Source organism: Falco punctatus (genome assembly GCF_963210335.1).
Source record: "Falco punctatus genome assembly, chromosome: 7".
NCBI lineage: Eukaryota > Metazoa > Chordata > Aves > Falconiformes > Falconidae > Falco > Falco punctatus.
Window position 1 is genome coordinate 52,263,060 of NC_137587.1, and position 19,852 is coordinate 52,282,911.

A 19,852-nucleotide genomic window follows, 5' to 3' on the forward strand; every position below is an offset into this window, starting at 1 on the left:
CTGAGTACAATTAATATTTTCATATTTGCTGAAAGGCACTCACACAATAATTTCCTACAGGAGACTTACACTACACAACCAATGAATCTGGCTTTTGCTACCGCACCAGAATTTCTTGCAGGAAGACAATCCTGGAGTACAGGTTTACTCAGAGTTACCTAATAAACCTAATGATACCTAGAGCACTTGATATGACCCTCTGGGTCTATGCAGACAGCCTTAACCTAAACCATACTAAAACCATAGCCTCCAGCACCAGATGCAGAACATCAAACACCTACCTTCCTCAGTAGCTTGGATTCTCACGAACATCCCAATCTGAATGGAAGCTTCATGCCAGTCTTGACCTGTGGGTCAGAAGAGAGACTATTACGTGGCTGCAGATGATATTATTGATCTACTGCTCCTGGCTGGTGTCCTTCTTTTAAACCTCCATTGAGAACAAACTGAACGGTTGGACAGTATATTTAAATGTGCTTCATACTTTCAAATTTTGTGGACTCACTGCTCATGAACAGTCATCTGGTACCCTTGCTCCCTGGTCGCACCTCAGCATCTGTGTCTGGACCACTGGCATTTGAAATAGCCTGTTGGAGGATCTGGGGTTTGCAGTTGCGCTCTGAGAGCCCGAGCTGGCCTGCATGTGATGCTGTGGTTTCACTAAGCTGACGTCTCGTAACAGTATAATGCCCCTTCTAAAAACTGTTTCAAACTCCGTACTAGTGCCCAGCCTGGCACCTTTCTCTCCCTTGAGCCAGTTATAGACTTCAATAGGAGAGAAGTCAGGTCACCACTGAACAGTTTTGGAAACCCCAAACTAATTGTATAATTATGGGCTCTGATATTTTTATTAAAGGAAATTTCTTTATTTGCTTGGGGGTTTATTTACCAGTGATTAAAATAATTTCTGTAACAGTGGGTTTGATTCTATAAATGGATGACCAGCTTTTTCCCCAGAAATTTCTTGATGGATTTTATTTATGGTGTTATTGTACTCTGTAGTGTTACCAGATCAGCATGGGGAACAAATGTTTTCTCATAGATACCAGGATATCAAAAGAAAACTCTCACTGGTCTGATAAATTTGTCTTTAGGTAGCATTTGTACAAGTAGGTGTTTAACAAGCATGCCTTATTCACAAGTTTATTAATCGGACAGTTTAAAAAAGTTTTTAGAAATATTCTATGCTCATCTATCTATCGGCTGTTTTTTCTCTCCCTGCCCCATAATGTTATTAAGAGGCTATTCAAAGATAGGCAACTGTAGTCTGCAGATGATACCAGTTTGTAAAACCAAGACTGCTGGATTTGCTTCATATTTCAGGGCACAGGAAAAGTGACAAAACCAACTTACCTGGTCTACAGCCAATTTTTTTTTTTTTTATAAAATATGCTACAGATCATTTAATCTAGATTCTTATAGCATTTTCATTTTTCAGGTTTCGAGTTAAACTCAGAGACTGTAATATTCATAGTACAGCTGTTATATTTGCTAAATGCTGATCCACATCCTAAGAGAAAATTATTGTATCATCAATATAAGCGCAACAGATTCTACCTTTTATATCTGCCAGGAGAATTTTTATGAGACTCTGAAATGTTGAAGAAGGTTTTTTGTTTGGTTTTTTTTTTTTAGATGGTACTAAATAGTCTATATTCTCTAGAAAAGAATTTTAAATTTTTTTTCTCAATAGCTAATTTTCATTCCAAGAAGATGCTCTAATATTCTGGGCTCGTATAGCACTTTTTAAACAGGTTTTCTAAGACGTCACAGAAAGTGAATGACGTCTCATAAGCTTTTTGATGGAGACTTCATCAGCTGAAAAATTCCAACTATTACCAGGAACCCCACAGTTACATGAAATCCTTTACATGTGAAAACCGAGTAAGAAATGAGAGTTCATGTTTGTCTGGACTATAAATAGGCATGAAATTATTCGGATACTTCCCATATGATCATGATATGTTAACTTTCACCTAGTAAGGCCTGTTTCAGGGAAGTGCTTAGACAGGTATTTTAAGCTATCGACTTCTGTAAGCATATGATTAAGAGCTTTCCTGAAGAGCGACCCTAATTATCATTCTTATGACTTAAATAAGGTTGGCTATGTCTGCACACCTACTTAACTTGGGGAACAAAGATTCAGCTTTTTGAATTAACATACTAAAGGTTCCTATTTTCATCATTTAATATATTAAGGTCCTTCATTCAAAGAAGGAGAAACATTTTTAACTATTTTTTAACAGTTTGTGAGGGACTACTCTTTTTTAACTCTTCTTCCCCTCCTGGTCAGGTTTAAAAAAGCATTAAGTTATAGGTCTCTGAATTTTCTATTACAGATTTTACTGACAGCCAATACTGACTGTTCTTCTGTTTAATATTTGATCAGTGTCTGGAAAGGCTTTCGTCTGAAGGGAACATATGATCAGTAATGACTTTGATATTTTTTGTCTTGCTGAAACTTGCCTACCTTTTAGCAATGCTTTTAAGGCTGTGAATTTGCTTCTGTGTTTTGCAGTGGGGTACCTTGTATTGAGTTTCAAAAGCTTTAAGTCCATACATGGCATCCCTAATGTCAATGTTTCCTTATCTTTTCTTTTTTACCTTTTCCTAACTACATGTATGCTATCATCCAGCATTATAAGCAGTTCTAAAAGGTCACTTTTGAGACTTAATTTGTTTTTTCCTATTTTTTTCTTCTGATTTGAAGAACATGCTCTAAAAAGATTCTGATGTAAAAAGCAGGTCTTATTTAGGGCATGTCTCTAGCTTAAAAAAAAAATAAAACAGCTCCTGCTGCTTTATAATCATTTAACGAAAAGTAAAAGAAGTTCCCTTAGTGTGGACAGGGATCAGTAGGAAATCTTTCACACCAATATAGCTAATTCCATGAAAAAAACATAAGTCTTGTAAAGTCTTTAAAAGCACCTTCTAAAGCTGTGTACCTTTGTGCATGCCAAAATTTTTGCTGGCATGACGACACCAGAAAAAGCCCAAGTCACACCCTTTTCTGTAACTATGCTGGTGTGACTGTTCAGTATTGACTATTACTTTCATGCTGTTACATATTCTTCATTGCAACATGATGATCTGTGGAACACCATGGAAATAAATATTTGCTTTGTTTCTTATATATTATTTTTAAGAAAAAAAATAACTTTTCTAGCTGTTTTTCTTAAAGTATAATCTGTTCTAATGCAAAGATGTATTCAAGAGCTACTAATATAGGTAATTTTTCAACATTTCATAATAGGCTACCCAAGAACTACATTGATGTCCAGCAAATAGAAGGCAAATAGTTAAGTAGTGAATTTCTAAGTTTACATAACTTATCTGGTAGCATAGGTTCAAATCTATGCAAAAATTATTAATTCAGGATTTTACTGAGGCTGATAAATGAGACCTTAGCAATATCTGTGTATGGGGTTTTGGATTAAGATTTTTCTACTTATAATTTCACTGAACAGATTTTCAACCCTTGTAGCTAAAGTATGTTCTTGTCATTTTTCTTGCCAGTGCTTAACAACCTACAACTTATTCTTACACCAGGAAAAAATATGAAAATATAAGGAAAACAAATTGGGGAAAGTACTTCATTAATGCATATCCAGAATTCAGACACAGTGTAAAATGTTGATGTGGTTTTTTGTGTTTGTGCAACAAAGGCAGGTTTTGTGCCAAGTTGGGAAGGTACTCTGTGAGAAATGGAACTTAGTAACTCTTCATGGTATGTACTTCTAAATACTTAGCAGAAAGCAATTTATTAGCTACTTAACATAGAAGAAATCACAGCTAGTTACAGCCAAGACAGATACACCATTTTTTTGCCTACCTGTTCATTTCAAATGCAGCTAAGTGATGTACAAATTTATCTGGTAACTATGAAGATGGTAAGCTTCAGCATTAAAAGGAGATATTTTCATGGGTTACTGTACAAGTTCAATGTGAGTGGTTTTAATGTAAAGTACTCACTGCAGTGAATACTTCTGCCCAGTTTCTGCTGAAGAATATACTATGAGGATTTGTTGATGATTCTTCTCAGTCAGCACTTCCTAGGCTATCTTTGCAAGAAGAGTAAAGTGTGCTACAGAACGCAACTTCTGATTTGTCTAGTGGTCCTGTGGTGATTGGCAGAGATCTGGCTTTGAAAAAACACCGTTTAAAAATTTCAAATTAAAAAGATCTCATGGAGCATTGAAAAACACACCTAATGATAAACTGCAGTCTTTAATCACATGCGCATCACAGTGCACACAAGCGATCTTTCGGAATTTAGTGGAATACTCTCATAAATAAAGGTTTCCTGAACTGACCTCTATTTTTCTTGCACTTAGTTGCTGAAACACAGAGGTATTTTTGTTAATTAAGATGAATTATTCTGATATTTTCCATAAGCAAAGTTTCTGAAGGCAACTATAACATTACTTTCAGAGATATTTGTCTTGCCTTACAGAAGGTGTTTCATCACTGTCAGAAAAGCTCCCTGTGTAGTTCCCAGTAAAGGCTCACAAACATTTAAATCCCCTACTGGAGGGGAAGTTGATTTAATCGGGAGTCAATATACTTTTTAAACCTCACTGAAAAAAAAAATCCACAATTTTTTTTTCTTTTAAATCAACTCTGGACCTAAGTATGATTAACAGGAAAATCCCTCTACAGCACTACAAGGAATAATTAAGCTGTAAATTTTGTCTATGTTTGCCAAATAGGAAACAGTATTTTTTCCTCACGCCCCCCCCCCCCCCCCCCCACTTTATCCGTCTAGATAAACATAATTAAGCAATGGATGACGGTTTGTTAGCATTTTATTACACGTGTTTGCAAGGGCATTAAGAATAATCATAAAATGCACAACAAATATTATAGGTATTGAGGTTTTCAGCAGTGGAAAACGTGACTTTTTAAAATCTGGGCTGGAAACATGTATTCCTACAAATTAACTATTCCTCTATGCAGAACAGCAATTGAGATGCTGCTGTCTCAGTTGATTTACATACACTAATTGCTAGTTCCTATTAGCACTGAGTGGTCACCTGCTCAATAATAGTCATAAATTAATATTTTCAGATAGCAGTTATTCACAAATAGTAGGAAACCCTAAATTCACTTTAGATTTTAGCAATGAAATGGGATTATCCTTTTGTTCAGGAACCTGTTTGCTGCTTTGCTATTCAAACAAAATGATCTAGGAAAGCTGTCAAAATTTGCTATATTTTGTATGTGTATATTATGTAAACGTATGTGTATGTATATATTTATATAACAGTAACAGTTTCAGGCAGACAGGGATGGAAATGTTTAAATTTTTCTGCACTTTGACTAAGTCACATGATCAAAACATCTCCACTAAAGTAACACATTTATCTGTCTGGGAACTGATTACGTTCACGTTTTGCTGCCGAACTTTTAAAACAGATCAAATTCTCCATATACAGGACCTACAGGAATAATCCATATTTATGGCTAATGCAGTTCCAAGGAAAATCGGAGCTGGCATTTGTAAAATTCCTCACAGCTGAACCTCCCCAAAACTGCATTTAAGAGCTTAGTTCACTAGCACAGGGCTCATCTGTATCTTAATCAGTGCACAGCTGACAAATCAGAAGACACTATAGGTGCAATATGCCTTGCCAGCATACTGCCCTGTGTCCCATAGACTTCATGGGAAAGGAAGACTGGCCCTGCTCAGCCACAGCGCCACTGGTGTGTAACTTGCACGCGCTCCACAGCATCGCCTGTACGTTCCTGCCCTGCGCTGGCTCTGATCCAGCAAGGTACTTGCAGCCAGGGAGGGTAAAGCACAGCAACAGCCCTTCTTCTGACTGGGTAGCTCAAACGTTACACTGAGTTGGGGCCTTTATACAGAACTACTTTGGGTCCTGTTTACCAAACAGATGGCTAAAATTCTTAGTAGGCAACAGTGGTTAATAAACCCCAATTTTACAACATGCTAACTGATGGACATTCTGACTCACCTGGCTCTTCTACTTTCTCCTAGGTTTGGTAAAAACACTTCAAGTCCGGGACAGACAGCCCTGGAGGTTTGAGTACAACTTTGGTACATGCTGGAAAAACATACAGGAATTCCATATTCTGCTTTGGTGACAGTGTGGAGGGATTATTTTAGCAACACCTTCCTCAGTTTTAGGGATTCAGTGCTGTATCTGACTTCTGAAGACCTTTTTTTTGGTCATTATAGTGATATTTGTCATTTAAGAATTATCTGATTTTTCACAACAAAAAAACCCCAACCCCCACAATGCCTTTTCTTTCTTTTAAGGAATTATTGATTCTGAACGTATGAAGTTTTATTTTCTAGAAAATGAAAAAATCTAACAAGAGAAATAGATGTTTTTACCTCTGTTCAGTTCTCTGTGTTTTGAGGAGTATGTTCACGGATAAGAGGGTCTCTACACTCTTGCTGAAGGTATGAACATGTAAAATACAACAGAAAGGAGCCACACAAGGGTGACAAATGGAGACCTTAGCAAACACTTTAAAGATAAGCACAATTTCTGTTATGCCAAGACACTTGCTCAGTGGAAGAGGCACAAAAGCACACTACTGGAATTTCAAGTGAAACCTCAATTTACTCCTAGAAGTTAGTGATTTCCAGAGTCTCATCTGTGGCCAAATGGCCTGAACTCTGCTCCTGCTGTGGTTCTACTGACTACACTGAGAACGGACTGGAGTCCAAGAAGCCATAATTAAGGAAGTGTAAATGACCCTACAGGACACCTCTGAATTTAGGATGTTATTGTGGAGTATTTCTGCACAGTTTTGATGTTAAACATTGTCCTGCGTGAAGCCAAACAGTAATAACTCAATCTGATGGATATAATTAGATCTATTTTTACCTGGGGTGTGTGTATGTGTGTTTGTAACAAACACTGTTACTTGTTTATTTCTGTGATATTTCTAATGCTAATTATTATTATTATTAGCTTGAACAGTACTTCATCCCAAAAAGGTGTGAAAAGCGTGCACCAATCTTAAACCTTAAAGCATTGATGCAAAGATTCTTAGTTTCCTCCTTCTTTCATAGAAAGATAAAATTTCAAAGATTTTAAATTACTTTAATAGGATAAAGACAGCAATTCATGACATTGCTCAGTTCTGGGCTGTCCTTTCGTAATTCAATATCACTTAGCTTTTTTTTTTTTTAATATATTTTATCTCCTTAAATTGATATTACCTTTACTGTTGCATGAAATTTTTACAACAATGCAAATCTTACAGAGAACCTCCAAATTAAAGCCGTCGAAGCCAAGTTCATGGTTCTTGCTAAAAAGAGGTTTGATTCTGGTAAAGTTTCATTTTGCATTTTTTTAAACCCAGCTCTCCAAGCAAAAATTATAGTGGCGCAATTTATAAAGGGCAAAACCTAGAAGAAATATTTCTTAGGATTAGTTGTATTTATTTTAAATATGTCTTTATATGTCTTCATAATGATAGTGTCTAAACTCCCAACAATTACAGCAGTTGATTTTCAAGATCTTTAATGAGAGATAGTTATGGCTGCTGTGTTTTGAGTCCTCAGTTCTGAAAATACTTTGAGGTGGATATCTGGGGCTACTGAAGATGAGCACTAGCTTTCAGTGTAGTTTACATAACATTATACATATATATATATATAAATAATTTAGGCTTTTATCTAATTTGTGGACTGCTAAAATCAGAAGCCCCTCTAAAAAAAAGCCACAAAACCCATAACTGTACATGTGTCACCAAAGGTACAAATGGGTTAGCATCAGAAAGTAACAATAAGAATCAAAGTCTTTGATTTCCGTAAACATTCCAATGATGAATTCAATTTTTGTCCTTTTGAAATGCTCATGTAGTAGTATAAGGACTATAACTTATTATGATGAGAAAAAACATAATTTCTACTGTTAGAAGGCAAGTTAACAGTATTACAACTTTGCTGAAATTTGAATGCATTCCACATTCAATTTTTTTTAATAAGAATTGTAAATAGCAGGCCATTTTGGAGTATAATAAGTGATCCCTTCCAAAGTCTAATGATAGCTTACTTTATTTATAGCCATTCTTTTATAGTGACAGACAGCTTTAAAAAATCATTCTTGCAGCATACACATAATTTTAAAGAGCTGGAATAAAGTTTTGGAGCAAGTCCATTCATTTAATTTATACAAGTATGACAAGTACTAGGAATATCTTTTGATTACCTAAATCTCATCTTACACAGGAAGCTGCCTTATCTTTTAGGGTTTCAGTTTGCACATAGTATTCTGTTCATAGATATTTCATAGAGATTTCCTTTCTACCCAGAGTATTGCTTATCCTCATTGATCAAACCTCATCAATCAGATGCTAAAGATTTATAAAGTAGGTTTAAAAATAATATGATTTTTTAAAATGAATGAAGTCTATATTAAAATTTTTTCTATGAATTTGAAGTCTCTGAAGAATCATATTTTCCACCTTTTTATTGGAACCCTAAAGACTAATATTTTTTATTATTATTATTATTAAGTAAATCGCCAGCTTCTACTTAATCACACAGCTTTGAAAGTTGCAAATTTAAAAATACAGCAAGATTTACAATATATCTGAGAAGTCAAAATATATGCAGCCGTATTATTAGCACTAATTGCTGCATTACAGTGTTCTTTACCTATATTCTAAGCAAGCAAACTAAGCTTCAACTGTTCTGAAAAAAAACTGAGAAGAAGAAAAATCAAGTCCCTTTCAGAGAATTACATGCATCTTTCTGCCTCTAGTAAGGCTGTCATTTTGTGTTCAGACCAAGATATAGAAAGTAGAAGGATAAAAAAATACCACACAAATTAATGCTGTTCATCATGAAAAGAAACGGTAAGATGAACTTCAGGTTGAAACGACAAATATCTGGCTTGGAAGAAGAAAACAAATGCGCTTTTGTAATGTTTTGCCTGCTTGTTGGTCCTGCTTTTACTGTAGTTATAATAGTGTCCAATCACTACAATATGTGAGCATGTTATATAGAGACTACAGCCACACAAAAATTCTCCAGCTAAGAGTCATGTCCAAGAAAAAAAAAAATTACTCTAAGTGGGCATCTTTTTCCTTCAGATTTAACTACGTGGTCAGATGTATCCTTGAAAACAAAGGTATTATATTCTTGCTTTCCAGTTTCGTGTTACAGGCTAACCGTGAACTGGCAAAGCCTATATTGTCCTTTTTGCACGACTATATTTTTTTATAAAGTTTACCTTTTCATGATAATTGAAAAGATGAAAAGCTATTTATGGATTAAACAGCCACAAAAGCTAGCCAACTCTGCATAGCATAATGGGATTTTAATGTATTCTTCTTGTCGGCATAGTGTATTTCTGTGATAATTTTATGTGACAGCGTAATTAAACTGGAAAACAATTCCCATTTCCTATGTATTTTATCTATTTATCATAATTTATTTCTTTACTTTCTTGCTATGCTATAAATATTACTGTAAGGAGAGTTAAATAAGTTAAACCAATGCAATTACTTTTACAGATTGAAATTAACTTCATATATCAATTTATACTGGTTTGTATACAGCACCTACTATTTGCCCTGTACAAATAAATGCATTTGTTGCAGTATATTTATAGTGTCACTATGGTTTCCATGTTTGCACTCCTTTTGACTAATGTTCTATATGTTAAAACTTGACATTTTAACAGTATTTTCAAACAATTTCATTCATTATCAAATAACCATTTATTACATTGTGGCAATTTTAAACCATTTACTAGACCCTCTAGACATTGCTAAACAATGATTTATCAAGGAGTGTGTAAATTTTAGTGCTTATCACAGCAAATACGAAAAGTAACATTAAATAGTGACTTGCCAACAGCTCTGACTGAATTATTTTTCTTTTTTAATCTTGATGAGTCATATTTAGTAATAGCAGTCTGTAAATATGCTGGAAATTAAGGGTAATATTCTAGATTGCTCCACTGCAGAAGGCTCTTTCTGGTTTGCTCAATTCTTTTGCATGTTTGGGGGATACACTGAAGACTGTGAGACACAACAGACATCTCTTACTGCCTTTTTATTAACTCATGGTGCCTACGGTGCCACAACATTGACATGTGTGACAGTGCTTTTCACATTTTATTTGGCTGTGAATCGAACAAAATTTAGCCAAATCTGTATTGATTTTTGCTTACCTACAGTGAATAGCAGTGATGTAAAGGATTTTCAATTCTGTTTTCAGGAAAAATCTCCTCCTTCCAACGTTCTAGCCAACAAATAGGACTGGTTTAATTTCATATGTGACCACTTGGCTGCAAAATGCTGTGCTAGTATCTCCATTCCTTATCTTCCCTATTTCTACAGAACTTGAGATCCACTGTATGTCTGCGAGAGAGCAGACTGATACCCACAAATGATAAATTAGGTCTCTGGAAGAATTTAGGTGCAAACTTTATAAGGCAACGGTATTTGAGGGAGAGTTCCCTTTCTCAGAGATCTCATTAATCATTGCAGAGCTCACACATTCAGCTCAGCATTAAGTAAATTGAAAGGCTTAAATATTACAGAGGATATTCATAGAAGGATTTTCAATGACTTCAGAGTATTTCTCGTTTGTGAGGTTCATACATGGACTATAGCTGAACAAATATCATTAACACTGAATTTAAATGATCCCTAAATCAATAGTTTGGTATTGTTGATTTCTGCTACAGCAACATTAAGTAGCTCCAGACAAAGCCAAAGCCACACTGTGCAAAACTAACAGCTTAACATCCTTCTTGCTCAGAAGAATTTATAGTCTACACGGTTTGTTTATGAATTGGGGTACTAAACACCCACACCTCAGATTGTGACTGTCCTTGGCTAAGGTCATAGTAAGAGCAGAACTGAAAATTACACACAGACTTTTTGTATGTCCGTCTTCATTCCAAAGGCATCCGAAAGGATTCCATTCATCATCTCCAATTCAGGAGTGGTTATCAGGACCACTTGTTCTGTTACTGCTTCCACGGTAGAGCCAGCAAAGACAGCTTTTACTCGTTAACCTAGTAATGTAATAATTTAGTTAAATTACCACAGCTTTTGACCTGTGCTGGTAAAACAGGCTGTAAACTGTAGCAGAAAGGAAACAGACAACTTTTTTCTTCTGCAGACTGTGACAGTACGGCATCCTCTGCCGGAAAGGTGCAGCCAGGCTTTTTAAGTTGTGCTGCCAGTGCAGCAGCAGCCACGATGCATCATCATTTGGGGCCCTTATACATGCAGAAAGGTAAAATATTGTTTTCTTGCTGAAAGTCTCACTACCTCTGGTTTAAGGACTTAAGTTATTTAATTTTACCCAGGCATGTTCTCTGTGTTTAATCCTAGGATCTCAAAGTATATGCCTTTACTTGTGATGAAAGTGGCTAATGTTTGGGAGGTTTTTTGGTTTTTGGTATCTTGGGGTTTTTTGGTTGGTTTTGTTTACTAGCTCTACTAGTAGCCTGTGAGAATTTTGCCAGACTAGTAGGATGTGAACAAGCCCAAAGGATGTTCACAGAGTTTGTAAGGAAAGCTCATCCAAACCCAGTAAAAAATAACAATCTTACCCCAGCAGAACTGCCTACTTGTCTTCTTAAACGTCGGAGATAATTTTTTAGAAACTCATCATCTATTCTTGAATCACAGTAATCCTTAACACACCACTACTTTAAAAAAAACTGTCACTGAAGTCAGGTAGGCCAGATCAGGCACAAAATGAAGTTTTGGCTTAAACTGATCACTTAATTTTAAGTGATGCCATATGATGACAGAATAAATGAACCATTACATGCATATCCCTGCTTACTTAAAAAAAAAAAAGAAATACATTGTCTTAGAAAATGAAACTATCTGTGAGGACCCTGAACAGACAAAAGTAAGCATTTAATCATCAGAGAAAATCAAGCTGAGCTTAATCGCAGGTCTGAGCTGAAGGTCTGCTCAGAATCTGGTACCTCAAATTAAAGCACTTCAGGCACAGATTTGTCTATAGCCAAACATTCAAATGAGCCGAATACAAGTACCAGTGTGTTTGCTTCCTTACATCAGGCTAAATGACAGAGTCCTAAGATTCTGAGGTACGTTCAGACACAACTCTTGCTGCTGATCCAGGAACTGATCCTGAGATGACTGGTCTTGCTATCCCATTTCCAGCCTCCTCTCCACTAGCGTGCCTGCTGGAGATTCCTTGATTTCCACTGGTTAAACTGATAACTTGGCTTCTTTTTCGCCTATCTCTATGAAAACAAGTTTAAAAAATTATTTTTTTTTTTGTGGTAGACTTCATATGTTACACTCCATGGACGTTCAGCAGCCATCAGCTATCAAGTGCCAGAGATAAGGCCAAAAAATGCCAAAAAATGTTTTTTAATACCATCAGGCTAACAACATTCCCTCTCAGAACTCAAGAAATGTAAAAAGAGAGTTAGTTTTCCCCATAACCAAAGATATTATTTCTATGTGGCCAGCAGCCTAGGTGTGAGGGAAGGAAGTCGTCAAGGTGAGCTGTTTGCTCACTTAAGGAGATATTATACAAAACATTAAACTCAATGAGGGTATCCGTCAAAATCTGAGAGACTCCATCTCTGCTGTTATCTACCTTCCATTATGGATTAATTTGACACTAATTGCAAAAATGATTTAATTTAGCTAATCTTCAAAAAATACTGTTGGAAAATTAAAATTAATGGCTAGGATAAAATCTTAAGTATTCTGACTGAATAAAAGCTCAGAGATGAAGGGCCAGGGACTGACAGAGAAAGCTTAGATGGGAATTACCTCAAAAAACTGCATTTAATACATAAAGCAACAGAGAACCAAAAATGAATTTAAAGAGAACATGACAGGTACCAGTGGAGGAAATGTCAAAGAAATGGTGTACTGATGGACAAGCATGGAAAAAACCTAATTTACAGCATTTTAGCTTCTTCAGAAAGGACTTTGGGACTATATTTTTAGACCTAAAAATCCACAAGAAATTACACACTTTTATCCAGCTAGCAGAACCTAGAAAATCAAGTATTTATCAACTGTGCATTGGACAACTGGAGAACAGGATTTTTGGAAGTGGTCAGCCTCTCCATGTGAGGTTTGCAGTTCAAAAGTTAAATTTGCACCAGCAAACTAATCCTAGCTTTGCCATGTTCTTCTAAGTCCCTATTTCTGATAACAACACTGTGTAACATGATCAGACTCTCATCTGTACCAGATGGTACAAGTCCCTGATGAATCACACACCAGCTGTGCACAGCCAGAATACACGACACTTCCCCTTCCCTCTCCCTGTGCCCCCAGCAGTGCGGCAAGGCTGTATTGACACTTGGGCTCCTGAGCATTCCCAGCAGCAGAACATGAGCGTTGGAGACCCTCAGTATAGTGGGTGTATGAAAGATGACAGTTTCCAGAGCGACACACTTGGGCTCTTCCTACTAGTTTCTGCCTCTGCCACTCTGCCAAACTTAATAGGAGAAAGGAATGCAAAGACAGCCTTTGTCTGCAGTGCCTGTTTTGTCTGGGGGGTTGGAAGGGTTTGCATTAAATTAAAGGGTGCTGTTTCAGCACCACCCCAGTGACACCAGATTTGCCTTGCTACACAGTACAGTGGGAAACCTAACTGCCCCACCACGGCACTAATGGCTGCTTCCCTTGTGCTCCTGTGTGCTTACCTATTGCAATTAGCAACATATACAGCTTGCGAGGGAGAATAAGGTTGATTCTAACACATGGTTAATTAAGATATTACAGTTAGCTATTTGCTAGGCTGACCCAGGGGAGTAGTAATAGGATATGGAGTCTTTCACCTTAAGTTCAGCCATTCTTACCCCCAAATTCCCAGGTAGTGATCAGTTATTTTTAATTAACCCTGGCACAAGATGAATCTGACTCCACTCAGGCATGTGGATGAGTTCTAAGCACATGTCTGTCAATGAGTGTCAGTGCCTCTGATAATTAAATTTCAAAGTGAAGAACCCCACTGCTGTGAGTGAACAGCTGAAGTTGGTGCCTCCCTGTGGCATTGTTTTCACTCTTGTTTTGTTGTTTTGTTGTTGTTGTCTCCAGACTCAACAAGCTATCACAGTATCAGCACATACAGATTTAGGTTTTGAAGACTACAAATGACTGTTCTCCTTAGGTTCCCCTGCAAGACAAACAACTAATAGTAATACAACCATAAAAGCTGGAAAAACAAGTTTAAAAAATACCCAACCCAACACCTAAACTATAATGAATCTGCAAGAGGTCCCTAATTTCATGATCCTACCTGTACTGCCAAGAACATAAAGAATCATTGATTTCTGACACCATTCTCTTGCCGAAGGGCAATTACCTCTTCTGTATGCATTGCCTTAATCATGTCAAGTTGTGTCCCATAAATTTGCATGTCTCCCAAGGAAGCACAGTGCATTGCCAGCAGCCTGATAGGCCAGATCAAAACAATTTCCTAATGTATGTTTACATCAGCTTTGGCTCCTCAGCTGCTTTTGCTCTAGTTGCTTCCCCCTACCCCCCCCCCCCCCCCCCCCAAATAAAAAAAAAGTTTTTCCATCTCTCTAAACTGTGTGTTGCACTGGGGATAGAAGGCGGAATAAGCAGAATACATATGGATATGTTGTCCTTACCAGAACTGGGCAATGCTTTCTAGATTAATGAACTGCAAATCAGCTACACAAATGAAACCACATGCTAGATACAAACACAGTCCGCTGAGATGGGCTTGTTGTCACAGCCAGGGAGGGAGGGAGAGGGGTGGGGGGGAGAGGGAGAGAGTGCACATGCATATGTGTGATGGGGGTGTAATGAATGCCAGCTCCCCTCCTGACTCTCTGGGATACATGAGGATGACAAACTCTCTGAGGAACAATTCCTTTGACTGGTTCGTTGAGGAAAGGAAACTTGTCACGCTGCCAAGCATAAAACTGCTTCTGGGCTTAGTTTTGAATTTTATAAAGTGAATAAGTGAAAAACGTATACACATTCACTTCAGACCCAAGTCATGAATAATTAAAAGAATATATAATTGTACCCAGTTTTCCCCTCAAGCTCAACCAGCAAAGATATCTTCTGTCCATGTAACAGGGTACTTCATGTTTTTTTCAGAAACTGTAAGAAGTGAGCTGAACCAAGTATACTGAATTCATACTGCATGCAAGTATGAATAACAGCCTGACCATCAGAACACGCAGAAACGCAAACTGAGAACTCAACAGCTTCATATGAAGGAAGTTGCAGATTTTTTGATTATGCATAAACATTTTCCCAGTGAGATTCATCCACACTTGATATTAGATTCAGACCACAATATGATAAAAATGATATTATTAACACAGTCCTATGGTAGACGTTAAGCTGACACTGCAAATGGCAAAGATCAGACGTTTTTTATGAGGCATTGCAAGGTAAGAATGTTTAGTCTCAAAAACACCTATGCAGAACATAACCTCATAATCTGTACCTATGTGTAACTATCTCCTTTTTCTAAGATAGGCAAATTTCTAGTACAAACTAAGGAATGTCAATCAACAGTACACAACCACGTGTTATTCTACTGGTGCACTGGAATGGTCTAATGCTGTTTATCTGGAAGAGGCAGATGCAAGAGATCTCTTACTGCTTTTATTTTTCCACATTATTCCCACAGTTAACGGGTCCCTCAGTTTTCAACCAAAGCAAAATTTAGGATTAATATCTATTTTTCTTGAGGGTATAGCAGTTAGCAAATATGGTACTAACAGCAATACATTTAGTACCTTTTACTTGTAGATACAGAAATCTTATTTAAATACTAATGAAGAACATCAATAACTTCTGTAAACAATCATTATGTCTCCCCCGCCCACCCCACCCCCCTCCACCAACACAGGCATGAAGATTCTCATGGCTAGCAAGTTGGGTCTTGCTTTCTTTCATACTGTTATGGTTGTTTGTAACCAACAAACTATGATGCTCTCTGACAGGAAAAATACATTAAAAAACCCTGAAAATAATGCACACAGAGGATGAATACCTCTTTTTTAGGTAGGCAATAGCTATGTCCTTGAAACTTGAAATGGCAAAGGTCCAGTTTGGTTTGACTGTTACGAAAGATGCACATCCTTTGTATTTTTGTACTTCTCTAGCTGAATTCCAAACACAAGATCTTCACTTATATCTGACTTGGACCTTGAATTCTTTTCAATGGTGAGGTATTTGTTCACAGTTATTAAAAGACAAAACGTCAGGGAGGAGGGTTAGGAGACAGGAAGTACAAATCCACTTAAGAAGAACTAGTTCACTATGGCATCATGGGTTGTATCGCTAGTAGCTCAGGGAGGTTTGGGAGAAAGTACACAGGGTCATAGAAGGACTCAACAGAAGGTGTTGAGGGTCACCTTCTGATCCATAATTTACCCCATGATATGCAAAGAGGATGCAACTACGCAACTCAGCTAGCTACAGCAGCATGATAACAGAGCACAACGGAATGGCTTTAAAGAGGTGATGATGTACCCAACAGGAATATCAGAAGTGAGGCAAAATATCAGGCACTACCTACTTCCCTACTTCTTGTCCACATACCTGAAAGCTACTACTCTGTAATGTGGTGTTCTTGTCATTTGTATCACAGGTGTCTAAGACAGGAGCCAAACTATGTGCAGGGACTACAAAAGCAGAGGTAAACTACAGCCCAAAGCCCTTACAATCAAAACCAGGCAAAATAAAGTTGGAAAAAAAAACAGTATTCATACTTTCTGTATAGAGAAAACAGCAAGGAGGAATTGTATACAAATGCAATCTCTACATCTAACCCCACAGAGAAAGTCTTTCAAATGAATGTTTTAAAATTCCAACATTTCTCGGCTGTTTCTATAAAGGGGAGCATTTTTAATCTAGTTGTTGGTTTCCCTTTTTTTAAAAAAATACTAGAAAATATTTTTCTAATATGTAAAATGGGAAAAGACCGTGAAAAAGGTATATGTTTTGTATTCTGTTGCTTTCGGTGATTACTTTCTATTTAAAGGTTAATTGTGAATTACGTCAACCTGAAATTGTGTAACAGTTGATTTTTCCCATGCACAGGACAAAATTCACGCAACAGAATGAACATTCCTTCAAGCCTGTTCTCCTTGGTAAACCTTTCATGTGAGAAACTGCTTATATTTGCAATTGTCTGATGTTTAAAAATAGAATTATTCAACATTCCCTAGTAGTTGGCTCTGACCTCTTGTTTGCTTGTTTTCTGGGTTACATTTGAACACTTAGATTTCCAGCTATACTGTGCCACCCCGTGTACGAGGTTGGAAATTGCACAGCTTTGCCGACCATCATGACACGAGTTTGGCACTGGTGTCCTGCAGCTGAGACATTTGTGCATTTTGAAGACAGTTTTGAGTTTATCGACAACTGAAGCACATTAAGAAAAGCACTGTAAGTATTTAATATGAGACTTATTTTTTCTTAAAACATTAATTTGCTGGAAAACTTCCAACCTTTTGACTTAATAAGTAAGTCACAGTGGCCCTTTATTTATTACTGCTCTATTGAAAGACAGGGAAGATTATCTATTGGGTAATAAAATTATTCTGTACAGCATAATTTAATCCCATTTTCTACTTTATCTAAACCAGAATAGAACAGTACTGGTTCAAAATCTGTACTCTGACACTTTGTAAACTTGCATTTGCTGGTAAAATAACAGGTATTCAGGCATCAAACTAATACATAAGTTTTGATCCATGATAACTGAGCAGCCCATGAAAGGGAACTTTTCTTTCCTGCAATGTGCCCCTCTAGGAATCATGGACACCCTTTATCTTTAGACCTCAGTGAGACTGAGCTCACCCTGGAATAATTCCAGCTGTTCACAGCTACTCCAGATCGGCAGGCTGAGCTCTCTTGCCATTCAGTCTTCAATACCTAGGCAAGCACCTTACAAACTGATCGCAAAAGTCACATAATGAGATCTTCACTATTAAAAGCTGGGGTGCTACAGGCACAGGAAGCTCCCAAGTACACTGGCAACAGTAAGAAGTTTGGTGCGGCTGGGAGCAGATAGAAAAAGATAATGTCCTTAAGCATGTAGTAGTGATGTTAACAAAGATGGTTGGATACAATATTTTTTTGCCTTTTGCTACTTCCCCTCGCTATTTTACTGTATTTCTCCTACCAGTAGTTACAAACCCCTTCTTTATACTTAAGCTAGCTCTCACTTTACATTAGTAACTATTATCTGATAAACATGCCACAATAATGCCTACAGGCCACAGGCCACCTACTGTGCATGACATTAACTCCTGTTATGGTTTAACTGCAGCCAGCAACTAAGTACCACACAGCCGCTCACTCACTCCCTGCCTCCCTGGTGAGTTCCAGGGGAACCAGAAAAAGGTAAAACACATAGGCTGAGATAAGAACAGTTTAATAATTGAAATAAAAGTAAAATCTAATAATGAAAAGAGGGATAAGAGAAAGGGAAAACTAAAAAAAAAAAACAAATGCATGACGCACAGTGCAGTTGCTCACCCTGCGCTGACCGATGCCCAGCCGGTCCCCCAGCAGCGATCGGCAGCCCCCAGCCAGCCCCCCCAGTTTATATACTGAGGTGACGTTCTATGGTATGGAACAGCCCTTTGGCCAGTTCGGGTCAGCTGCCCTGGCTGTGCCCCCTCCCAGTGTCTTGTGCCCCTCCAGCCCTCTCGCTGGCAGGGCCGAAGAAACTGAAATGTCCCTGATTTACAACTACAACCATCCGTGTGTTCCAACATTGTTCTCATACTAAATCCAAAATACAGTATTGCACCAGCTACTAGGAAGAAAATTAACTCTGTCCCAGCCAAAACAAGGACAGTTATCTATATTTTAAATGCTCTAATTAATTTACCTTTATAACTACTTTTTCCCATTGTTTGCAGATTGTGCCTTTGTGGGTTGGGGTGCCTGTGCTTCATGTTCCTCTTTTGTGGTACTTTTCTTTCTCTTGGTTTCCTCCATTCATTTTGTGCCCCCTTACATTATTTTTTAACTCTTTCCACACTTCTTCTCCACATCTGTCACATTTATTCCACATTCCTTCAGTACCATAAAACAAACTTTGTTGCTATTGTTGCATTGTTCGCCTTTGGGCAACAGATGTGCTATGTAAGTGCCACCAAGTTGGTGGCTGTCTGTGTAAAAGCATCACTGGCAAATTTACATCTTAGCTGAAACCTTCCACCCTGAACTCCTAGCAGTGCTGCCTGCCGCTGCCACTCTCAGTACACAACGATGAGAATGAGATTTATCTGGCTTCCCTGCGCGCAGGTAATGCCACCACGGCTGCCCCCAGGAAGGCCTGTATGTTGGATGCCACATTTACACAGCGGAAGGCCTGTATGTTGGATGCCGTATTTACGCAGCTGAAGGCCTGTATGTTGGATGCCGTATTTACGCAGCTGTAGTTCCAAACGACGTGCCGGTTCACGGTTTTGCCCACCACCGCTCTGCCGCTGCCCGCCGGGGTGCAGCACTGCTGTCACCTGTCCCCTTTACCTCACGGCGCCGCTCCCGGCTCAGACACCTCCCCTCCAGCGCCCCGCGGGTACGCGGCGCAGCGCACCACCCCGGCACTCGGAGCTCCCCGTGTCCCACCCTGTGCCTGTTTACCGCGCCGCAGGCCTCCCCCCGCCCCGGTAAACGCTGCCGTGAGACGCGGGAGCGGCGCGACAGCCGAGCCCGGGCAGCGCCTCAGCGGCGCGGAGGAGGCAGCGCGCTCTCGGCCCCGCCCGCGCGCTCCCGACCCCGCCCAGCCCGCGCCGCGCCTGGGGAAGGCGCGCGCGCACGCACGCGCGGGGGGTGGGGGTGCGCAGCGCGTTACGTTGCGCGTGTGCGTGAGGCGCCAACCGCCACGGAG

General features: G+C 38.5%; 1 long non-coding RNA gene across 1 annotated transcript in view; it reads right to left on the bottom strand.

Moving 5' to 3' along the window:
• The window catches only part of LOC308067214, a 79,935-nt gene extending 60,164 nt beyond the window's left edge, over positions 1-19,771 (bottom strand). The window contains exon 1 of the long non-coding RNA XR_013929498.1: positions 282-19,771. This is a non-coding gene — a long non-coding RNA (uncharacterized lncRNA). The remainder of the gene's footprint in view (positions 1-281) is intronic.
• Positions 19,772-19,852: the final 81 nt, after the last annotated feature.